This window comes from Chlorocebus sabaeus, chromosome 8 (assembly GCF_047675955.1).
Source record: "Chlorocebus sabaeus isolate Y175 chromosome 8, mChlSab1.0.hap1, whole genome shotgun sequence".
Taxonomy (NCBI): domain Eukaryota; kingdom Metazoa; phylum Chordata; class Mammalia; order Primates; family Cercopithecidae; genus Chlorocebus; species Chlorocebus sabaeus.
This window is the reverse complement of record NC_132911.1, coordinates 20,774,442-20,797,628: the sequence shown is the minus strand read 5'-3', so window position 1 is coordinate 20,797,628 and position 23,187 is coordinate 20,774,442. Positions and strand designations below refer to the sequence as shown.

General features: G+C 41.3%; 1 long non-coding RNA gene across 1 annotated transcript; it reads right to left on the bottom strand.

The window, feature by feature from the left end:
- Nucleotides 1-6,653: 6,653 nt before the first annotated feature.
- Nucleotides 6,654-18,341, bottom strand: LOC119618879 (uncharacterized). Its single transcript, XR_005235231.2, has 3 exons — nucleotides 17,997-18,341; nucleotides 8,235-8,359; nucleotides 6,654-7,990 (listed from the first exon to the last, which is right to left on the bottom strand). It is a non-coding gene; the product is annotated as an uncharacterized lncRNA (long non-coding RNA).
- Between the last annotated feature and the right edge of the window lie 4,846 nt (nucleotides 18,342-23,187).

The window sequence follows — 23,187 nt, the reverse complement described above, 5'->3', positions numbered from 1 at the left end:
CACCCTGACGCTTATTAGGCTCGAAGTCCTAGGTGAGTCTTGGGGCTATTTTAGGGCTGCTGCATGGACCAGGGCTGGAGTACAGGGTCTAGGTGAACTTGCATCTGTCTGCCATTAGCCACATTGCCTCTGGGTGTGATGCTTAGGCCACATGGAGGAATAAGACATATTTGTGGGAGCCTGGGTTGATCATAGAGAGAATGGGACAAGTGACATCAGATCAAAAGCAAAGTTGGGAGATGGGTGAGAAAAAGAGTAAAGGATTGAGATTGGTGGCATGAAGTTCTGTAAGTGACATGCCACAACTTCTGTTGGGATACATGTAAGCAACAAAAGACTCATCTCCAGAATATATAAAGAACTATAAGTCAGTGAGAAAAAGATAAATAATATGTTAGAAAAATACACACCTTAGAAAAATAGACAGAAGGCTTACAAAAGATATCCAAGTGGTCAGTAACACATGGAAAGGTACAAAACTTTAGTTGACAGTGAACTGCAAATTAAAACCACACACACTTACCAAAGCTATAAAATTGAAACATCAAGTGCTGGTAAGAACGTAGAGCAACTGGGCCTCTCATACTCTGCTGGGAAGAGAATGAACTGGTACAACCACTTTGGAAAATTGCTTGGCAGGACCTACTAAAGCTGACTGCACACAAGTATCCCATGAACTAGCAATGCTTCTCTACATGTGCACCCAAACGGAAATGAGTGTTTATGTGCACCAAGCCAGAGATAATGTTCAGAGTCTTATTATTCACAAGTGCTAGAAAGAACACAAAGATCTGTCAATAGTATGATGAATAAATAATTGTGATATAATTACAAGGAATATGATATAACAATGAAAATGAATGACATCGCCATATCTACAAATGTGAACTAGACACAGAAAGGTACATATTATATATATGATTGCATTTATATTAAATTCAAAAATAGGTTCAACTGATCACTGGTTTTACAAATGAGGATGATAATACCTTTCAGGGAGTGAGTGACCAAGTGAGAGCAGGAGCAGAGCTTCTTGAAATGTTCTTTGCCTGGATCTGGGTGGTGGTGCAAGTTTGCTTTATGAAAACTGATTGAGATGAGCCCTCCTGATTTGAATACTTTTCTGTACGCACATAGTTCTTCAATGAACACATTTATTTTAACAATGAATGCATTGTTGCATCGAATGTGTTTCCTTCATGTTCTTAGTCACTGTGCAGCTCTGGGCAAAAAGTCTGGGCCTTCGTTTCTCCAGCACACTATCCTGCTATTCAGAGTTGTTGTGCAAAAGAGAGGTATCCATTCATCCCTTCCTCTTGGGTTCTACCGTAAGGTGGGTACCCTGTGCCAGCCACATTCTCTCTCTAGGATGAAGACTCCCATGGGCAATGGTGTTATTTTCTCATTCCGGACATAGAACGCTGTTTTTGTTTGTTTTGAGATGGAGTCTTGCTCTGTCACCCAGGCTGGAGTATAATGGTGCAATCTTGACTCATTGTAACCTCTGCCTCCTGGGTTCAAGTGATTCTCCCATCTCAGCCTCCCAAGTAGCTGGGACTATAGGTGCATACCAATACGCCGGCTAATTTTTGTATTTTTAGTAGAGATGGGGTTTCACCATGCTGGCAAGGCTGGTCTCAAACTCCTGGCCTCCAGTGATCCACCTGCCTTGGCCTCCCTAATTGCTGGGATTATAGGCATGAGCCACTGCACCTGGCCAGATATAACACCCCCTTATTCCTCTCTAGAGAAATAACATCTTTTGGCTGGGTGCAGTGGCTCACTCCTGTAATCCCAGCACTTTGGGAGGCTGAGGCAGGCGGATCACCTGAGGTCAGGAGTTTGAGACCAGCCTGGCCAACATGTGAAGCCCTGTCTCTACTGAAAATACAAAAATTAGCCGAGCATGGTGGCAGGTGCCTGTAATCCCAGCTACTCAGGAGGCTGAGGCAGGAGAATCGTTTGAACCCGGGAGGCAGAGGTTGCATTGAGCCAAGATCATGCCACCGCACTCCAGCCTGGGAGACAAGAGTGAGACTTCATCTCAAAAAAAAAAAAAAAAAAAATGACATATTTTCTGTTTATTCTGGGCCCCACACAGCACCAAGCCACCTGTTCTAGAACTTTAACAAATTGACTCCTGCCAATCTCCTCTTTTTCTGCAGCCTTTCACTTCATTTTCAGGCCACTTAGTCCATTTTCCCCCACTTTTGTCCTTGGTTCTCAAGACAGCCCATTTGGGCTGAGCCCTATTTGGTGACAAGTTGTCAGAGCAGCTCAGGCCTTAGTTCTGTTGTGTGATTTAAGCAAAGAAAAAAAAAAGAAAAAATTTGACTGGGGAAATTAGATGGAGGTGATTGCAGCTAAAGTGCCTTTTATTGAAGCTTTTGGAAAACGTAAATGTCATCAGTCTTGTCAAAGCCAGACATAGAAGAAAATAACAGGACTCAAGGCAGGCCAGCGTACATGCTGGGGCTCACAAACTTAGAATTAGCCTTCCTATTTGTTATTACTTTTTCCTTGTAGGTAGTGGGAGGGAAGGAGGAGGAGAGGAGAAGATGAACAGAAGGGGAGAGCAGGGTGCGGTGGGAACCTGGGTGCAAAATGTCGAACCTGAACAGTGGTGGTGATTTTTTTATTCCTCTAGAGCATGGACAACATCCCTGTGATTTCTGAGCAACTGAGATGAGACCAGCCAAGAGTTGAAAGCATCAGCCTTGGCCTGGAATTGGAGTTGTGGACAGTGGACTATAGGCTGGGATGGGAAGGGGGATGTGGTGCTGGGGCCCCTGTGTTGTCATCAGAGCAGCTGCAGATTGACCAAGTGTCCCAGCGACGCTGGAGATGGCCATCCAGGAAGGATCTGCCCATCATTCAAAGACCACTGCAAACCTACGACACCTGAGACCTGGGTGGACTATAAAGACCAGAGTGTAGCATGTTGCCAAGAATCTAGAACTAGGACTTTGAGGAAGGGTGGGTGTTAGCTGTGGATCTGTAACAGGAGGGAAATCTATACATGGAAATTGGTTGAAAGTTAAGTCTGAAACCAACAGATTAGTGAATGAAAAGAAAGGACAGATGACATGTGAGTTAACCAGGAATCTATGCGAAGATTGAGGTTGGGGCATATCAGATGTGACTCGGAGAGCAGACCCTTGGTGCAAAGGTCCCGACTGGTGATGGTCAGCTTGGGCAAGGGCAGGCAGGAGGCAGCAGGTGCCATACATTAGGAGGTCGAAGTTTGGGGAAGGGAAATGTCGCCCCTTGGTTCTGGGCCAAGACAGAGTAAGGGAGATCCGATAAAACCCAGTCCAGGTTATAGGGAACAAAGAATGACTTTAAAGAGCAAAATCTGGAGTCCAGTCTTGGAGGAGTAGAATGTTCAAGGTTAGAGTGGAGGTCCAGTGGTAATATTGCCTTAAAGAAGATCTCTGAGACTATAATCAAAGTGACCTCACCTCTCTGAGGATAATATTAACTCACTGTTCCACAGAGGGTGAGACTCTGTTTGGGAGTTGAGTAACTGTAGCTCCTAAGCTTGGTAGCATGTGGGGAGCCAAACAGTTCATTATGTAAGAGCTGCGTCTGGTCAGTGCACTCTATCCAGAACATGCTGTGTTAAATCTGAGCAAGCCAGACAACAGAGAGCTTTGAGTTCAGAAAAAGGAGGGATTATTTAAGGCTGATGTCATTTGTGAAGGTTTTCTGAAAGAGCTTGAACTCAGAACCCAAGGTTTCCATCTCCTCACTAGTCCCTAAGAATTAACACCAGCCAGATGAGAATACCTGGAACCATCTGCAATACTTCCCATCAGCACTAAATTATTCTAAGTAAATTCCCCTTTCAGCCCGGCACTGTGGCTCACACCTGAGACTGAGGTAGGAGGCTTGAGGGAGGCCAGGAGCTTAAGACCAGCCTGGGCAACGTAGACCCGTCTCTACACAATTCTTTAAAGAAATTAACAAATATTCCTCTTTCAAGGATTTGCTTCCCTTACTTGTGAAATGAGAGTTTGAACTAAAGAATGTGTAGGATCACTTCCTCTGCCTACCTCTCGTCATCACTGCTTGGCGTTAGTTGGCCCGAGCATGTCACATACCACCTTTTGTTATTCTTTGCTTGATTTCTGCTTCCCCAGACCTCTGAAGGCAGGAAATCTGTCGTTTTCATAGCATATGCATAGCAGAGAAACTGTTACGAAGGAGGCACTCAGTAACTGTTTATTGAATGAATGAATGAAGTGCAGCCAATATTCTTTGATACCTGCCCATAAGTTTGAGACTGGAGGCCCTCAAGAGAGTCAAAATGCCTTCCCCGCCCCCAACCTCCTACCATTTCTTCGTCTTTGATGCCCAGTGGTATCGGAACTATCTTCCTTGGGGCAGATGATTTTTTAAGAAATTGATTCCTCATTTCAAGCATGATAAATCCAGAGGCAGATAACTGGCAGCCTGAGTTAGGTGTCCACAGAGGGCAATTGGCTTCAGAAAGATGGCCTGGGTGACTTATATCCCGTTCCAGCAGCAGGGAGGAGCTGGAACCTGCAGTCCCTGGACAGCACCCGCGTTCCAGCATCAGGGATAATGTCTCTGGCAGTAAAGGCAACACCACCCGCGGTCACTGTGTGCTTCCCTGGCCTGACCGACCGGCAGTCTCCCAGGAAGAATCCTACACTTGGGAATCCACTGACTGCCAGCGCCCTGGACAGGGTCCTGGTGTGGTCCTTTCACTGACTCCAAGCCCAGACTGGATCCCAGTGTGTCCTTTCTCACTGATCCCCAGTCCCGGACTGGATCCCAGTGTGTTCTTTCCCACTGACTCCCAGCCTGGACTGGATCCCAGTGTGTCCTTTCTCACTGACCCCCAGCCCCAGACTGGATCCCGGTGCGTCCTTTCTCACTGACCCCCAGCCCCGGGCTGGATCCCAGTGTGTCCTTTCTCACTGACTCTCAGCCCCGGACTGGATCCCGGTGTGGTCCTTTCACACTGATGCCCAGCCCCAGACTAGATCCCAGTGTGTCCCTTCCCACTGACCCCCACTCCCAGACTGGATCCCGGTGTGTCCTTTCTCACTGACTCCCAGCCCAGACTGGATCCCGGTGTGTCCTTTTTCACTGATTCCCAGCCCCGGACTGGATCCCGGTGTCCTTTCTCACTGACTCTCAGCCCAGACTGGATCCCAGTGTGTCCTTTCTCACTGACTCCCAGCCCCGGACTGGATCCCGGTGTGTCCTTTCTCACTGACTCCCAGCCCAGACTGGATCCCGGTGTGTCCTTTCTCACTGACTCCCAGCCCCGGACTGGATCCCGGTGTGTCCTTTCTCACTGACTCCCAGCCCCAGAATGGATCCCGGTGTGTCCTTTCCCACTGACTCCCAGCCCTGGACTGGATCCCGGTGTGTCCTTTCCCACTGACTCTCAGCCCGGACTGGATCCTGGTGTGTCCTTTCTCACTGACTCCCAGCCCCGGACTGGATCCCGGTGTGTCCTTTCTCACTGACTCCCAGCCCCGGACTGGATCCCGGTGTGTCCTTTCTCACTGACTCCCAGCCCCGGACTGGATCCCGGTGTGTCCTTTCCCACTGACTCTCAGCCCGGACTGGATCCTGGTGTGTCCTTTCTCACTGACTCCCAGCCCCGGACTGGATCCCGGTGTGTCCTTTCTCACTGACTCTCAGCCCCGGACTGGATCCCGGTGTGTCCTTTCTCACTGACTCCCAGCCCCGGACTGGATCCCAGTGTGTCCTTCCTCACTGACTCTCAGCTCCCCGACTAGTTTCTGGTGTTGTTGCAAATTTCCAGAAGCTTCCCTTTGGTGGCTCATAGTTCTGACTTGGGGAAACCCCAGTGTCTGAGGTTATTTCCCAGCTGTTCTAAGTCCCTGCTCTCCCCTGGAGAAAGGCACTGAGGCCTTTTTTTCTTTCTTTTTGTTTTAAAACCCTCAGCCTCGAGGGCAGTGCTATGATCAGGGGTTGGTCTGGGCTTCGGCCTCCAGAGCTGGTTCCCAGGTGATGGTGACAGTGACTCCTCGGGTCTACCTGATTCCCTTTCTCTGCATCTGCACAGACAAAGGAATCCTGGCCAGGGGGCTGGTTTTGTCAGGCCCTTTTTGCCAAAAACAACAACAACAAAAAGACAAAAGAAATCTTAAGACTGTACATGGCTTTTGGAGAGTCCTCTACCCCATCTCCACAGGCGGCGCCTGCAAAAGCCATCGTCCTTTGTAAGGCTGCCATCGCAGAGGGTGAGAGGCAAGAACAGAAAGGGAGGCTGAGCCCCTAACTTACCACTGTCTTTCTGCTTTGTTCTGTTCTTCCTTCCTTCTTATTCTCCACTCCTGCCTAGAGTCTTATTCTCCTGTCTTGTCTGTTTATTCCTTCAATGAGCCTCTCAACTCCTCAGCCACCCACCTCCTCCACCACCATCTCTTCCAGCCCATCTCCTGCCAGTAGACACCTTACTCTCAGCTCCCCCTGACCCACCCTCACCCCCATTCTTTGTACTCTGTACATTTACCACCCACTGGTAAACTCAAGCTTCCCTTAGGGTACCATCTCCCCATGCCCAACTGGCCATGCCCCTCAGTATAGAAGAAGTAACTGAGATGTTGATTGCATTCACAGACACTTCACCATGACTCCAAGGTCAGTCCATTCGTTTCATTTTCCAGATGAGCAAACCGAGAGGGAGGCAGTCACTTTCCAAAGTCAACCCAGTTATAAACAAGAGTCTGGGTTCTGTATCAAGAATTTCCTGGCCTGAGTTTAATGCCCTTGCCATTATATAACAGCTTCCAAGGGCCAGGGAGATAATATGGCTGGGATGGTCATGAGCTTTCACTTAGAAAAAAAAAAAAAAGGAAAGACTGTGCCTAGAGGAGCAATATCTGTCTGTGACTTAGTAATATATTATGAACATTCTCTCCCAGGCAGGGCCTTTTCTTGCCCACTGGGCATTCCCCTCAGGCGCAGCAGGGGATGAGGGGAGCAGAGGCCTCTACTACCCTACTTTACCTTGGCACATTAGGGAGAACCAGCTGTCAGACAAGGGAGCGGGAATGACCTGGTCAGCAAGCACCTCAATCAGCAAATGCATTTTGGTTGTTGAATTCGTTAGTGCAGATTAACTGAAAATGAGTGGTAGGGCTGGGTAGAATAGCTTAATCACACCATTGGAAAAGCCAACCTCCTGGCCTGAGAGGTGCAGGCAGCTCCTGAGGCTGCAGTCTAAAACCCTGTTTTCTCCTCCTCGGTCTCCTCCGGAATTCATGAACCTAAAGTTTTGCCAGCCCAGCAGAAAGGCTCTTCCTTTAATGCTTTTCTTGAGAGTCTGGCCACTTAAACCAGGCCCCCTTGAAAGTGAGCTCTGTCTCAGCCCAGCTTTCATTTCCGAAAGCCCATTTTAAGTGGCCTTTGCGCTTGCGTGGCACTTAACACTTGCATTAATGACTTGTGTCATCACAGGCGCCCTGTCTTACGAGCAGCATGGCTTGGCCCATCTTGAGCATCGAATCAGAGATGTAGAAAGGTTACATGCTTACATCAGAAAGAACAAGGACATTAACACCCACCAAAACAGGTTTCAATCCCAGGTCTGTTGCCTACACACTGTGAGATCTTTCTTCTCAGAGCATCAATTTTTAATTGCGAGTGGAGACAATAATGTGTACCTTTAGAACTGTCTTTGGGATTATGAGAAAGAAATAAGACAACAGATGTGAATTGTGAATTCTGTAGTCCTCCATTTGCCATATAATGGATCTCAGCAAATGATTCTTCTCTTTCTCCTACCCCTTTTGGCCCAAACCAGGTTTGCAAATACATTTAAATATTACACCTTCCAACTCAGGTTACGTTCTCCCCCTCTTCTGTCTCCACTCCTTCCTGCTTTTTCCTGTCAATACATACAATTCAAATGCCTTAGGAACGTGGTGGCCAATTGTGACAGCTTGACTCCATGACTTTGTTATTTATGGTTAACTTTACCCTGCAATTTAAGAAATAGATTGATAGGAAGTGGCAGCATTGTTCCAGGGTCCCATGGCCTCACCTTGACAGAAATCCACATTCCGTGACATTAGATGCTAATTACTTTATATGAGTTATCTCATTCCTGACCATGTTTTTTTTTTTTGTTTTTTTTTTTTTTTTTTTTTTTTTGGGAGGTGTATGTTAATTTAAGCCCTGCTTAATCTTCTGTAATAGAAGAACACGGTGGCTTAATATAATACATCCTTATTTCTTGCAAAGGAAAAGTCCAGTCTGTGGGGACTGGGGTCAGGAGGTTCTTTTCCATGCATTAGGGACTTGGCTGATGAGGATCACTAAGTGTTAACACGTGGCTTCCAAGGTGGCCCTAGGTGTGGAAAAAAGATTGTCGAAAAGGGAAGAGAGAGAAAGAGGAATAACTTCGGCATATCTTAAAATTTTTGTTTTATGTCCCAGCCTGCATGAGTCATCCTTTCTTCTTCCTGTGGCTTTGGTCAAAACTCAGGAACGTGGCCACGCCCAACTGCAGGGGAAGCTGGGAAATGTAGTCTACTCCCAGAAAGAGGGGAAGGAGTTTGGTGAACAGTTAACCAAGTCTTTGTCAAAGGTAGATATCCATATCCACATTTCACGGGTGTGAAAATGAGTGGGTACCAAAAGTAAACGGAAGGGCCCGTTTCTGAATTTGGGCACTTATTTCATTTCTTTTCAACCTTCTGAGAATTATGTTTCTAAATTTCCAAGTACTCATCTGAAATAACATATTTTTACTAAATAATAAATCACATTCAGGCAAAAGTTAAATCAGAAAAAGTTAATCATAGTGATTCTTCTCAAGATAGAATATGTGTTGATAAACCAGTGGATGTAAGACCATAGACTTAGCGTGGTATAACCGAACTATTCGTTTTTGCTTATTAGTAAGTCATTTAAAATGTTTTGCTATTGAAAAAAAACCTGAATATATACCTAGAGGAATCCAAAATTGGTCTGAAATTTTAAGATTAAAAATGGGACTTCAAGTAAAAAACATGCTTGCAGTAGGCACTTGCCAGACCCTTGGATACCTAGGGATTCAAGATCACTCCTTTTAGTTTTAGTGATGGGAAGGTTTGATATAGTTTAGATTTTTTTTTAATGAAAAAAATTACGTGATATATTTATGTGTAATTTCTGACTAATCTTTACTGTAATTATTCTAAATATGAACTTATGTTTTGGAACTCACACCAAACTATATTTTGGTTGTTTACGTTCTACCCATTTCTGAACCTCAGCTTTGTGAGTTTGGGCTTCTAAAGACTCAAAGCGTATCTCAGCTGACAGTTTACCTCCTCCTTCAGGGATAGTCTATTCCTTCCCCAAATCGAGGAATATCCTGTTTATTTCTCTCTCTCTCTTTTTTTTTTTTTTTTTGAGATGGAGTCTTGCTTTGTCGCCCAGGCTGGAGTGCAATGGCATGATCTCGGCTCACTGCAACTTCCGCCTCCTGGGTTCAAGTGATTCTCCTGCCTCAGCCTCTTGAGTAGCTGGGATTACAGGCATGCACCACCACACCCAGCTAATTTTGTATGTTTTAGTAGAGATGGGGTTTCTCCATGTTGGTCAGGCTGGTCTTGAACTTCTGACCTCAGGTGATCCGCCCACCTCGGCCTTCCAAAGTTCTGGGATTACAGGTATGAACCACCACGCCCAGCCTATCCTGTCTTATTTCTTTAGTTTGGAGCTACGTTCGGCTTTTTCTGAGTGAAAATCCTCTTTCTGCTCCACTGGGAATAGTAAAACCTTGTATGCTTTTCTTACCGTATCAAAAGAACATCACCCCAACTCCTCGTATCTGCTTTCTATATTGAGTTAGCCAATTTAATCTGCATATAATGACTGAGGCTAATTAATAGTTTTCCAACAGCTGGTTCCCTCTAGAAACATTTAGCAACTGCCTTCTAGTAGAAGCTGCCCTAGAAAGAAGAGTTCAACCTAGCAATATCTCTTTATAACAGAACAGCGCGTTTTCACACTAACTGCCTTTATCATCAAAGGCGAGAATGGCTCAATGGTATTGTGGATCAGCAAACATCTGGACGTGCGACTCAAAAGATGGTGGTGAAAGTCCCTTCCCATCTATTATTTATTTCTTTACTTCCTGCTTATTTATTTCATTCCATTTTACTTTTTCTTTTGTAACTTTTCCCTTACTCCTAAGTGACTTCACATCCGATAATATCTCCACCAAATTGCATTTTAATGTTTTTCCTATTTTTAAACTCTCTGTGGACCTTAGGTCTGCAGAATTGGATCAATCCTATCCTCAGTACATCCCTCAGTTTCATCATGGGGATTTATTTAGTTATTTTTAATAATATAACGAGCACTCACAAAACCATCAATGCAAATAAAAGCAAATAAAAGCTCAGCCATTGGTAATAACCCCAATCTAACCATATGAGTACCTCCACCCCTTCACTTTTTCTAGTTTCTTCCATCTGAGGCAAGTCTTATCCTGAATTTTGTATGCATCATGTTTTTGCTTTATTTTAAAAATGGCTTTATTTCACCTCTGCAGTCCTAGAAAGTCTATTTTGATTTTAGTTATTTTAGACTATAAAAATGATATGTAGATTTATGTAATCTTTTGGGGGCTAACTTTCCCATTTAACATTAAATTGCTAAGATTTATCTCTATTTTCACAAATTATAGCTTATTCACTTCCTCTGTTTATAATATGTGATTTCACCCTTTTATACTTGGTTCATTCTTTCTCCCATTGATGAGCATTTGGGTAGTTTCAGCTTTTTTTGTTAAGATGAATAGTGACAATTTGAATGTTTTTGTATCAATTTCCTATTGTATATGCTCATACATTTCTTTTTTCTTTTTCTTTTTTTTTTTTTGAGATGGGCTTTCACTCTTGTTCCCCAGGCTGGAGTGCAATGGTGCGATCTCAGCTCACCGCAACCTCCGCTTCCTAGGTTCAAGGGATTGTCCTGCCTCAGCCTCCCTAGTAGTTGGGATTACAGGCATGCGCCACCACGCCCAGCTAGTTTTGTATTTTTAGTAGAGACTGGGTTTCTCCATGTTGGTCAGGCTGGTCTCGAACTCCTGACCTCAGGTGATCCGCCCACCTCAGCCTCCCAAAGTGCTGGGATTACAGGGATGAGCCACCGTGCCTGGCCCATAAATTTCTTTTGGGTATTTAATTAGGAGTGGAATTGCTGGGTTATAGGTTGTATAAATGATCAAATTTAGGAAATATTACCAAACTGTTGTTTAAAGTAGTTGCACTTTGAAAAACAACTGATGGACAACCATTTATGCAATTTATTGCATCAGTCTCAGTTGTAATGTGATCCTATGAATTCACATCTTTTTTAATACTTGATTTTGCTAGACTTGTACATATTTTGCTAATTAACTATAAAATGGTATCTCATAGTGGTCTTAGTATTCATTTCTATAATTAAATATATCTTGTGATTTTTAGCCATGCATTTCTTCTGTGACATACCCATTTGTACATTTGTCTATTTTTCTAACTGATAATTTGTACTTTTTCTATTGATTTGAAAGAGACTTATTTTCTATATGTAATTGTTTGTTGGAGCTGAATAATAGAAATATCTTCTCCCAATTTGTAAATTTTTTTCACTTTCCTTAAATAATATTTTGAAGAATATATATATTTTAAGATGGAGTCTTGCTCTGTCACTCAGGCTGGAGTGGAGTGGTGTGATCTTGGCTCACTGCAACCTCTGCCTACTGGGCTCAGGTGATTCTCCTGCCTCAGCCTCCCAAGTAACTGGGATTACAGGCACCCACCACCATGCCGGGTTAATTTTTGTATTTTTAGTAGAGATGAGGTTTCACCATGTTGGCCAGGTTGATCTCAAACTCCTGACCTCAGGTAATCCACCCGCCTTGGCTTCCCAAAGTGCTGGAATTATAGGCTTGAGCCACTGCGCCTGGCCTATTTTATTTTCTGTTCTAATCTATCAATTTCTCCATTTCTTTACTTCTATTAAAATATCTAATACAATTTAAAAATTATCCTTATAGAATCTTGCATGTCTTTTGTTAAATACAGTCTGAGCTGTTCTCTGATACCATTGTCAATGGTGTTCTGTGTTTATATTTTCCAGTTGTTTCTTGACGCATTATTGATTGATGTTATTACATATCCAGACACTTTGCTAAATACTCCCATTCTTGTCATTTATCTGTAGATTCTTCCAGGTTGTCCACTTAAAAAATTACATCCTCTACAAATCCTTATGAGTCTAATTTCTTTCTTGATTTATTTTGCTGTCTACGATTTCCAGTATAAGCTGGAATATGAGTGGGAATTGTAATTATTCTACAATCTACAAATAAAGGATCATATTTTACCTAGATTTTAAAACACATATTCTTCATAAGTTTTTGTTTACTACTAATTTAATGATAATTTATTATGAGTGGATGTTGAGTTTTGTCAAATTATTTTCATGTATTAACTAAAAAATTATATATGTATTCCTATTAATCTCTCAATGTGGTGAATTATATTTCTTAATTTTCAAAGTATTAAATCATTATTGCATATCTGGGATAAAATCGGTTTGGTCAAAGTGTATTTTCTTTTAAATATGTTTTTAGATTACTTAGACTTTTTAAATATTTTAAAAACTATTTGCATTCATATTAAAAATGGAATGACATGAAATTTTTGCTTTCTGTGGTTTTAGTATTTGGGCTATTCTGAACTCATAAATAAGCTGGGGAACATGCCCCCTTTTCTATTTTTTGCAAGTATTTGAAAAACTCAAAATTGTTTATTTCTTAAAAGTTTAGAAAAATATTAATAGTCAAATATTTTAATTGTGGGAAGATATTAAGGCACAGTTTTAATTTATTTAATAGTTGTAAGGCTGTTTAATGTTTTAATGTCTTTTTGAGTTGTTCTAGTTGTTACTTTTTTTTTTATAAGAGTTTATTCACTTCATCTAAGTTTTCAAAATTACTGGCGAGCAGTTGTTGGTAGTTTGATTTTATTATGACTTACATTTTTTCCTATTTTTTTTATTGTGGCAAAATACACATAACATAAAATTTACCATCTTAATCATTTTAAGTGTACAGCTTAGCAGTATTAAATACATTTATAATGCTGTGCAAACATTACCACCACCCATCTCCATAATTCTTTTCATCTTGTAAAACAGAAACTCTATACCCATGAAACAGTAAGTCCCTATTCTCCTCTCCCTCAGCCACTGGCAACCACCATTATACTTTCTGTCTCTGTGATTTTGACTTTTTATAAGTATGTCATATAAGTGGAATCATATAATATTGGTCTTTTTGTGACTGGCTTATTTCATTTAGCATAATGTCCTTGAGGTTCATCAGTGTTGGAGCATGTCAGAACTTATTTCCTTTTTAAGGCTGAATAATTTATTGTATGTATATCCCACATTTTGTTTATGCTTTCATCTGTTGATGGGCCTTGGGTTACTTCTGTGTTTTAGCTATTTTGGGTAGTGCTGCTAGGAACATGTGCATGTCGTTTAATCTCTTTATCTCAAGTACATTTTTGCAGATTCTCCCCTTTTTCAGTCACAGTATTTTTCACTTGTGGTTTCTTTCGTTTTCTTGTTAGTTTTCAGAGGCTTCTCAAGTTTTTTGTTTTCGACAAATCAACTTTGGCTTTGCCGACATCCTGTGTTATATGTTTGTTTCCTGTATTGTTAACTTCCATTAGTATTTTTATTATCTCTTCCATTTTATTTATTATTTTTGGCTTATTATTTTGTTCATTGAAATAACAAACAATTAGCTCATTAATTTGAGGTTTCATTATTTTCCAACACAGGTGTTTACATCTTGAATTACTATTTTGGCTGTACCCTAAGGTTTTGATTATCATTATCATATGTTATCAATTGTTAATACATTATCAATTATTTTCATTGTCATTCAATTCTGAATCATTAAACATTTTATTATGAAACAGATGCAAAAATCCTCAACAAAATACTAGCAAACCAAATTCAACAACACATTGAAATGATCATTCACCATGATCAAAGGAGATTTATCCCTGGGATGTAAGCATAGTTCAACATAGGCAAATCAGTAAATGTGATGCATCATATTAACAGAACAAAGGACAAATACCATATGGTCATCTCATTCGATGCAGAAAAGCATTTGAAAAAATCCAATGCCGTTTTATGACAAAAACTCTCAATAAATAATGTATAGAAGGAATGCAACTTAACACAATAAAAACCATGTGGGGTAGGTTCACAGCGAACATTGTACCCAATGGTGAAAAATTGAAACCTTTTCTTCTAAGATCTGGAACAAGACAAACATTCCCACTCCTTCTTGCCACTTCTCCTCAACAAAGTATTGGAAGTCCTTGCCAGAGCAGTTAGTTAAGAGATAAAAGTAAAATGCATCTAAATAGGAAAGAAAGATGTGAAAGTGTCACTGTTTGTTGATATGGTCTTATGTATAGAAAACCCTAAAGATTCTACCCAAAAACCCCCCAAAAACTGATAGAACTAATAAACAAAGACAGTAAAATTGCAGGATTCAAAATCAACAGTAAAACAAATAGCATTTCTATACACTAATGATGAACTTTCTGAAAAAGAAATCAAGAGAACAATTCCATTTACAATAGCTTTAAAAAATACTTAGAAAAATAAATTTAACCAAGGAGGTGAATGTTTACAAAATGTTAATGTAAGAAATTCATGAAGATGGGGATATATTCTGAGAAATGCGTGGTGAGGCAATTATATCATGTGAACATCATAAAGTTCACTTACACAAATCTAGGGGGTATAGTCCACTACACACGCAGGCTATATGATATAACCTATTGTTCCCAGGCAACACACCTGTGCATCATGCTACTGTACTGACTACTGAAGGCAACTGTAACACAATGGCAAGTATTTGTGTATCTAAGCATATCTTAACATAGAAAAGGTACAGAAAAAATACAGTATTATAATCTTATGGGACCATCATCATATATTTGGTCCTTTATTGACCTAAACATCACTATGTGGTGCATGACTCTACTTCAGGTGATAGATACATGTTAATTAGATTGATTTAATTATTGCACATGGTATTCATAAATAATAACATCATTTTGTACCCCATAGATACACACAACTATAATTTGTCAATTTACAATTAAAAAATAAAATATAAAAACTTACATAAGACATATTTTTTATTATCATTTCTTCTTTAACTTATTAACTAAGCACAATGCATTTCTGAATTTTCAAATTGTGGGAATTTTTTTTTGTTTATATTTAACATACATGAGCTATGATCAGAAACCAAGGTGTGTATGATACAGTTTGAAATTTGTTGAGGGTTTTCATGTGTGCCTAGGAAATTTACAAATTTCCTTTGTAAATTTTTATAATTTCCACATATATAATTAGGGAGTGTCATGCCCTCATATTCAAAAGACTCTTTGGCTAAATATAATACTCTAAATTTTATAGTTATTTTTCTGAATGCTTTGAAATTATTACTCTATTACTCATAATTTTGTAAATATTTTATATAAGCTTGAAAATGTGCATTATAAAGTTAGTGAAGACACTACATATGTCCATTAAGTCAAATTCTTTGTGTTGTACATATTATCTTTAGTTTGGATAATCTTCCTTTCTTTGACCTATCAAGTAGAGAGGTATGTTGAAATTTCCTACTATAATGGTGATTTAATCAAAAATTTTTAGCAGTTTTATCACTTTTTCTTTGTATATTTTGAGAATATTAGAGCAATAAAGTTTTAAAAATTGCTAAATGGTTTTGGTGTATCAAAACTTTTAATCACCATGAAATAGCTCTTATCACTAATAATTTTTTTCTAGTAATCTTGTTTAAATCATATTAAAATATCTATATAATCTTTGTTTAGTTTTTTTCTGATACATTTTTCCATTCTTTTTCAACCTTTTTTTCTTTAGAATTTCTGTTTTAGGCAACAGATGCCAGTATTGAAAAAATTCAACCTGCCAATTTTTGTTTAATAATTGTCTAAAATACATTTTAATTATTTACATATTTGGACCTATTTATAAAATTTTGATATTTTAATTTGTCCTGTATTTTCTGCTTACAAAAGATTTCATCACCTTACTTCATTCCTCTTTTGCAACGTTTGGACTTTTCTCTCCTTTATTTAGGTAGTTTATTCAGAACTGTTTTAAGTGTGGGTCTTTCTACAGCCATTTATCTGAGCCTTGGTCTACATAGATTATTTGTCATGCCCTCATATTCAAAGGACTATTTGGCTAAATATAATACTCTACATTTTATGGTTATTTTTCTGAATACTTTGAAATTATTACTCTATTATCATCTTGCATTCAGTGTTGCTTTTTATAAAATCTGTTTCTTGTTTTTAGATTTTTGTTTTTTGAATGTTATATGCTCTTTTCCTTTGTAAATTTTTATAATTTCCACATATATAATTAGCGATATATCCTTAAATTTTTTAATAGTCTGCCTGAATGTGGGCTTTTCCTTATCTCTTCCTTTATGGATTTTTTTTTTCTATCCGAGATCTTTATTTAAAAGAAAATTTTAGAAAACATAGCTCACTATTCTAATATTTTCTCTTTTCTGTTTGTTTCTTTCTCTGGTACTTCTTTTTAATTGACATTTCAGCACTTTAACTTCTATTCTCCATTTCTCTTAACTTCTTTTATGGTTTTTATTAATTAGCCTTTTCATTCTTCATTCATTCAATCTCTTATCTCCTATCTTCTTTTATCTCTCTCTCTCTCTTTTTTTTTTTTGAGACCGAGTCTTGCACTGTGGTCTGGGCTGGAGTGCGGTGGTGCAATCTCGGCTCACTGCAACCTCCACCTCCCGGGTTCACATGATTCTCCTGCCTCAGCCTCCTGAATAGCTGGGATTGCAGGCATACACTACCACATCCGGCTAATTTTTTGTACTTTTAGTAGAGATGGGATTTCACCCTGTTAGCCAGGATGGTCTCGAACTCCTGGCCTCAGGTGATCTGCCCACCTTAGTTGCCCAAAGTGCTGGCATTACAGGTGTGAGACACTGGGCCAGGCCTCTTTTATCTCTGTTAAGAAAGATTGTCTGAAACTTGGAACTAAGGCAAAGGAAAAGTGCACGTCCTTTTAGTGTCATGCTGGAGCATTGTTTAGTTCCATTCAAAGATTATCTAACTCTTAGGAGAATTGCTTTTGACTTATTCTTTGTATAACTGCTTAGGCTTCATATTGTGTGAAGGTACAGGTTAATCTGTCAATAATCGATAAATAAAAATGAATTTCTGTCTAGTAGAAAAGAATACCTTAAAGGTTATATTTTTGTTTTCTTTTGCTCTGTAAGACATTAACTGATTTGGTGTCTGATTTAGCACCAAATTAAAAAGAAAGTACTCTTTCTTCCATTGACTATACATACATACCCCATCTTTCAAATTCTCATTTGAACCAACTTTAGCATTCTTTTGGAGTTAAATCTGAGTTAAAATACATGTTCACCATGATTTGTATGACAATCATCTTTAACTGTTTGAAAATTATTCTTTGCAACCTCTTTTTAAGTTTTCTTGGCTAATTTAAAATGATTGACTTTCTAATTATTTTGCTTCTAATTATTTTACTTCCAGTGCACACAATAACCTAACATGTTTTGAAATGATTGGGCCTTACAATGTCTTTTTATTTTGGCACATGTACCTTCCCTTCACTACCAGAGATAGTGGATATTTTGTAAGGAAATGAGTATTCAGGGAAACAGACCCTGTAGCTGTGAGTCCCTGTGAGCTTAGTGTGGATGTAATGGAGAAGATACGCCCGGGAAGGAGTGTCCAGCACAAGAGAACTGGAGTGACACCTCTACCCCGGCCCCTAAATAACTTAAGCCACCCTGTCACCTTCTGTCCTCACCCTGGGGAGAAGCAGCATCAGAAGGGAACCCTGCTTACATTTGCATCCTGACTCACCTGCACTGAGGGTTTAGATGAGGAGGGGAGCAGTGACTGATTTTACCTAGATCCACCTATTTTCCTCAGTCTCTCTGAAACATAGGGCCTCTGGGGTGACCTCACTTGATTCCTGAAGGTGCTGAATTCAGAGCCTGAGTCCTTCCAGGTATGGGGACCATCACTATATGTCCCAGGGTCATGTTGGGGGAGAGGGAGCAACAGAACTTTAACAGTTTGTTTTTTTCTTCCCCACTCTCCACAGCCCTGTCTGGCCCTCTTGTGCCCTGTTTCTCCTCTGCAGCTCCTCCAGGGTTGATCTTAGGGAGGGATCCAGTTGTCCTACTGGTTTACCATCTTGGAAGGAACCAGAATCAGCACTTGCACCTCAAAGGGGGATCCTGCTGCCCATTGCCTTCATGGGCAGATATTCCTAAGATATAACTCATCCCGGGTCCTGGGATTTGGTCTCCTGTCATACCTTTACTTTGACTATTGCTTTACTCCTGGTGCCCTGTGAGACCTCCACTGTGCCCAGCTGTTCCCCTAGCTCTGGCTGTCGGGGAGGGGACACTGCTCTCCAGTTGTCCAGTTTGTCTCCAAGGTGGTGCAGTTTCTGTCTTGAATTTCCCACACCACAATGCTAGCACATTGAATGGACCCCCTCCAGAAAGAATTATGTCCGACTGCAATCTGTGAGTGTGACCTTCTTTGGAAATAGGATCTTTGCAAAGTAATGAAGTTAAGCATCTCAGGATGAGATCATCCTAGATTACCAGGGTGCACTCTAATTCCAGTGACATGTTCACATAGAAGAAGAGGGAAAACACAGGCACGGAGGCAAGGACGGGTGGAGACAGAGACAGAGTAGAGTGATGCAGCCACAAGTCAAGGAACACAGGGACCTGGAGCTGGGAGACAGAACGAAGGATTCTGCCCAAGCCCTTGTAAGAAGCACAGTCCTGCCGACACCTTGATTTTGGCTTTTGGCCTCCAGCGTTGCGAGAGAACAAACTTAAGTTGTGTTAAGACGAGTTTGTGAATCTGTTCATAGTTTCCTATGACTAACTCAGATAAGAAAGACCAGGCTGTAACCTTTAAGTGTCTTTAGTAAAAGCCTGTGGATAGGCCCAGCATGGGGGCTCATGGCTGCAGTCTCAGCAGTTTGGGAGGCTAAGGAGTTGGGCAGATTACCTGAGGTCAGGAGTTTGAGACAAGCCTGGCCAACGTGGTGAAACCCTGCCTCTACTAAAAATACAAAAATTAGCTAGGCGTGGTTGTGCACGCCTGTAATTCCAGCTATTTGAGAGGCTGAAGGATGAGAATCGCTTGAACCTGCAGGGCGGAGGTTGCAGTGAGCCAAGACCATGCCACTGCACTCCAGCCTGGGCAACAGAGTGAGACCCCGTTTTGGGGTGGGGGTGGGAAGTCTGCGGATAGTAGAAGGAAGAAGAAGAGTATGGAAAATAATTTATAAGCACAAAATAGGCCTGGAGTCATCCTGGAACCCTCCCAGGACTGTCCCTCACCGGGGATACTTCCTGTCTCCCTGTGGCCAGAGCAGCACTTTGAAGTTGTCGGAAAAAGTGTGGAGATGCTGGCCCAATGTCTACCCCTCAGCCTAGAGAGAGGAGGAAGTTCTTTTGCTCACAGCTGTCCAAGGCTGGCTGTTCAACCCCTCCCAGTCCCAGGATTGACCTTTCCCTCGTTTCAAGAGAAGCTTACTCCCACCTGCAGTCTCTGAGCTCCAATACAACCCATCATTAAATTACCCAAAGTAGGGTTTTCTAGCCTAAATAGGGGCAGGTGAGGTGATTCAGCCCTCTGCATTTTGAATTTCTGGGCTTCAAAAAAAAAAAAAAATCTCAAAATTGGTGTCACTTGGGTTCATCTTGTTATACTGAGTTCATCTTAAAATGTTTTAAGCCCGAGTTTGTAGGAATAGAAGCTCTTCGTGAAATAAGTTTTGTCAATAATTACAGCTATGTGAAATCAGTGCATGTGAATGAAGATTTGGAGGGAATCCAAGAATTGCTAATGATTATGTTAGGTTGGGAAGAGTATGTTAGGGTCACGGGTGAGATTATGGGTGAGATTTTTGCTCTTTATAATGTCTTGACATTTCTTTTAGGGTGTACAATGTTGTTTTTGTGGTAAACAAGGATAGAGATAAAGTTTTGGTGTCATAAGAAAATTTAGCGGGAAAATGTCAGTTTCTAGGGACCAGTTTCTCTGCTAAGAGAAACAGTTTATGTGCATTTCAAATAATTGTAGATCTGTTTGGGAAGAGAAATGTTTTTCTCTCTTATTCATAAAAAGGAAACATTTTTTCCCATGGAGTTAAAAAAATCAGTCATGAAGTATCCAGACTGGGGAGATGAGGGAGGGAGAAGGAGAGGGAAAGAGGGGAACAGGGAGAGGGAGACAGAGAGAAGGGAGAGGGAGGGAGAGATGGGGAAAGAAAGAGAGAGAAGACAAAGGGAAATAAAGAGGGGAGAGAGAAGAACAGGAGAGAAAAAGAGGGGGGAGATACACAGAGGAGACAGAGAGGGAAAGAGGGGAGAGAAAGGAGAGAGAAGAAAAAGGAGACGGGGAGAGATACAAAGGAGCGAGAGAGGAGAGAGGGGGAAAGAAAGGATGGGGAGAGGATAGAGGGAAATAGAGAGTAGGGAGAAAGGGAGAGAAGGAGAGAAAAGAGACTGGGGAGAGACACAGGAGAGGGGAGAGACACAGAGGAGAGAGGAGAGAAAGGGGATTGAGAGGGAAGGGGAGAAGGAAAGGAAAGAAGGGGGAAAAAGGGAGAAAAAGGGAAAGAGAAGGGATGGGGAAAAGAAAGAGAAAGAGGTGGGGGAGAGGGAGGGAGAGTGGGGGGAGAAGGAGAAAAAGATGAAGTCGGGGAGGGAAAAGGTGAGAAAAAAAACAGACGGAGAGAGAAAGGGCTGGTGGGCACCAGGCCACAGAACAGGGCAACACGAAGACAGCAGAGGGGCTGGGGAGCACCCAGATGGCCCACTTTAATTAGTGGCCGCCCGGCTGGGCCAAGGAAGAGGAGGGTGGCAGCAGGAAGCTGCGCACAGCCCAGCAGGAGGAACCTGGATGTCCGGAGGCACTGGGGCAGCTGCTGTCCCCACCTGGAATGTACTTCTCCATCTCCACCTGTTGACATCCCAAGGGTCCGGTAAGTATCACCCCAAATGGTAGCTTTTCTATAAAATCTTTATTGATCACCACCCCACCCCCCTCCACACACATGGGGTTTGCAAGTTTCTTAAATATTTTTTCTATTCTGGCCTGTATGTGCCTCCCTCTTTCCTTAGCCTCTCCTTTCAGACCCTCTGCAGGCCTCTAGCGTTGCCTTAATATGATTCTTCAGGGCAACAAATGTGTGTATTTTCAGTGCCTACATTGCGTCTTCCATGTTGTCAAGAGGAATATGTTTATAACTAATTTGAAGCCCAGTGATGAAATGATAGTTAGATTATGCTGTGATAATAACAGAAATCAGTGAAAAGAACATCAAATTATACTTCTCTATTCATTTTTTAAGCACTAAGTTTAGTGTATATTTTTAAAAAATCAGTTACGATTTAGACAAGGCTGTATTTTATAGTAAAAAATAAAAACAAAAAACTACTGACTGGGAATCAGTTGCTCATGCCAGTAATCTCAGCACTTTGGGAGGCTGAGGTGGGTGGATCACTTGAGGTCAGGAGTTTGAGACCAGTGTGGCCAACATGGCAAAAATCTGTCTCTGTCTCTACTAAAAATCCAAAAATTAGCTGAGCATGGTGGCGTGCACCTGTAATCCCAGCTACCCAGGAGGTTGAGGTGGGAGAATTGCTTGAACCCGAGAGATGGAGGTTGCAGTGAGTCAAGATCGCGCCACCGCACTCCAGCCTGGGCAACAGAGCAAGACTCCATCTCAAAACAAAACAAAACAAAACAAATCAAAAACTACCAACAGAAGATTGAAAAGCCATGCCACTCCTTATTATCTGTGTCTATCATCAGAATCTGTTTAGGCCACATGCCTGTAATGCAATCGCCTCTATATGTGGATTGTGTTTTAATAACAGGCAATATGAGGGTGTGTTAAATGATCATAGAAAACCTTAACGTTGTCATGTTCTGTTGAAAACGGTTGTTGTCTAAGGTTCATTTAAACTTGAAGGGCTCATGATTCTGTATTATTGTTATTTAGATAACAGTCATAACATTTGTTGTTGCTCCCTTGGCGTCAGACACTGTTCTGAAGCTTTGCGTGTGTTTGTTGGTTCCATTTTAATAACCACAGGAGGAAACTCAGTCCTTAGGGAGGGGCCACAATGGTTGCAGCCCTGATCCAAACCCATGCCATTTCCCTCCATGTCTTCAACGCGATGCTCTCCTGACTCGTCATACCTTGTTTCGTTCCAAACATGTTTTGAGGTGAATGACTTTTTACTATGAGGTTGGTGCAAACATAATTGCAGTTGTTGACATTACTTTTAATGGCAAAATGCGCAATTATGTTTGTGCCAACCTGGCAATGACTTCCCAGTTACTCAGGAAGCTGAGATGAGGGGATGGCTTGAGCCCAGGATTTTGAGATGACCAGCCTGAGTAACATAGCCAGACACCATTTAAAAAAAAAAAAAAAAAAAAAAAGGCAGTGACAAACAATTGAAAGCAATGAGCTATATGAAAACTTGGAAACATGGTTCTTTTTCTCTAAGCCTGCCTTCTTGAGAAGCGAGGAGTTGCATGAAGGTAGTACAGTAGGGGCACAATGTGCAGAGGGCCTGCTTGAAGCAGCTCCATACTTTGCCGGCTGTGTGACCTTGAGCGAGTCACTGAACCTCTCTGAGCTTTATTTTCTCAATCTGTAAATGAATGGTTGTAAGTATTGAATAAGTAAATATGTGTCAAGTATCCAGCACAGTGCTGAACACAGAGCGTACTATAGCAAGGTTTGTTGATGTTCAGTGAGTGCATTGAACTCCACTGTGCCCCAGAAATTGAACTGGGCTCTGGGGATGGAGCCCCTAATGCAGTGCTTGACCTAGTGTAGTTGATGAAATCATTCCAACAAAATGTAATAGACAGCAGTTTGGGAGAATTGAAGAAAGTGTACCTATCTTGATCTGGATGGAAAGAACAGTACAGTCACGTGTCACTTAACAACATGGAAACGTTTTGAGAAATGTGCTGTTAGGCGATTTAGTCATTGTGC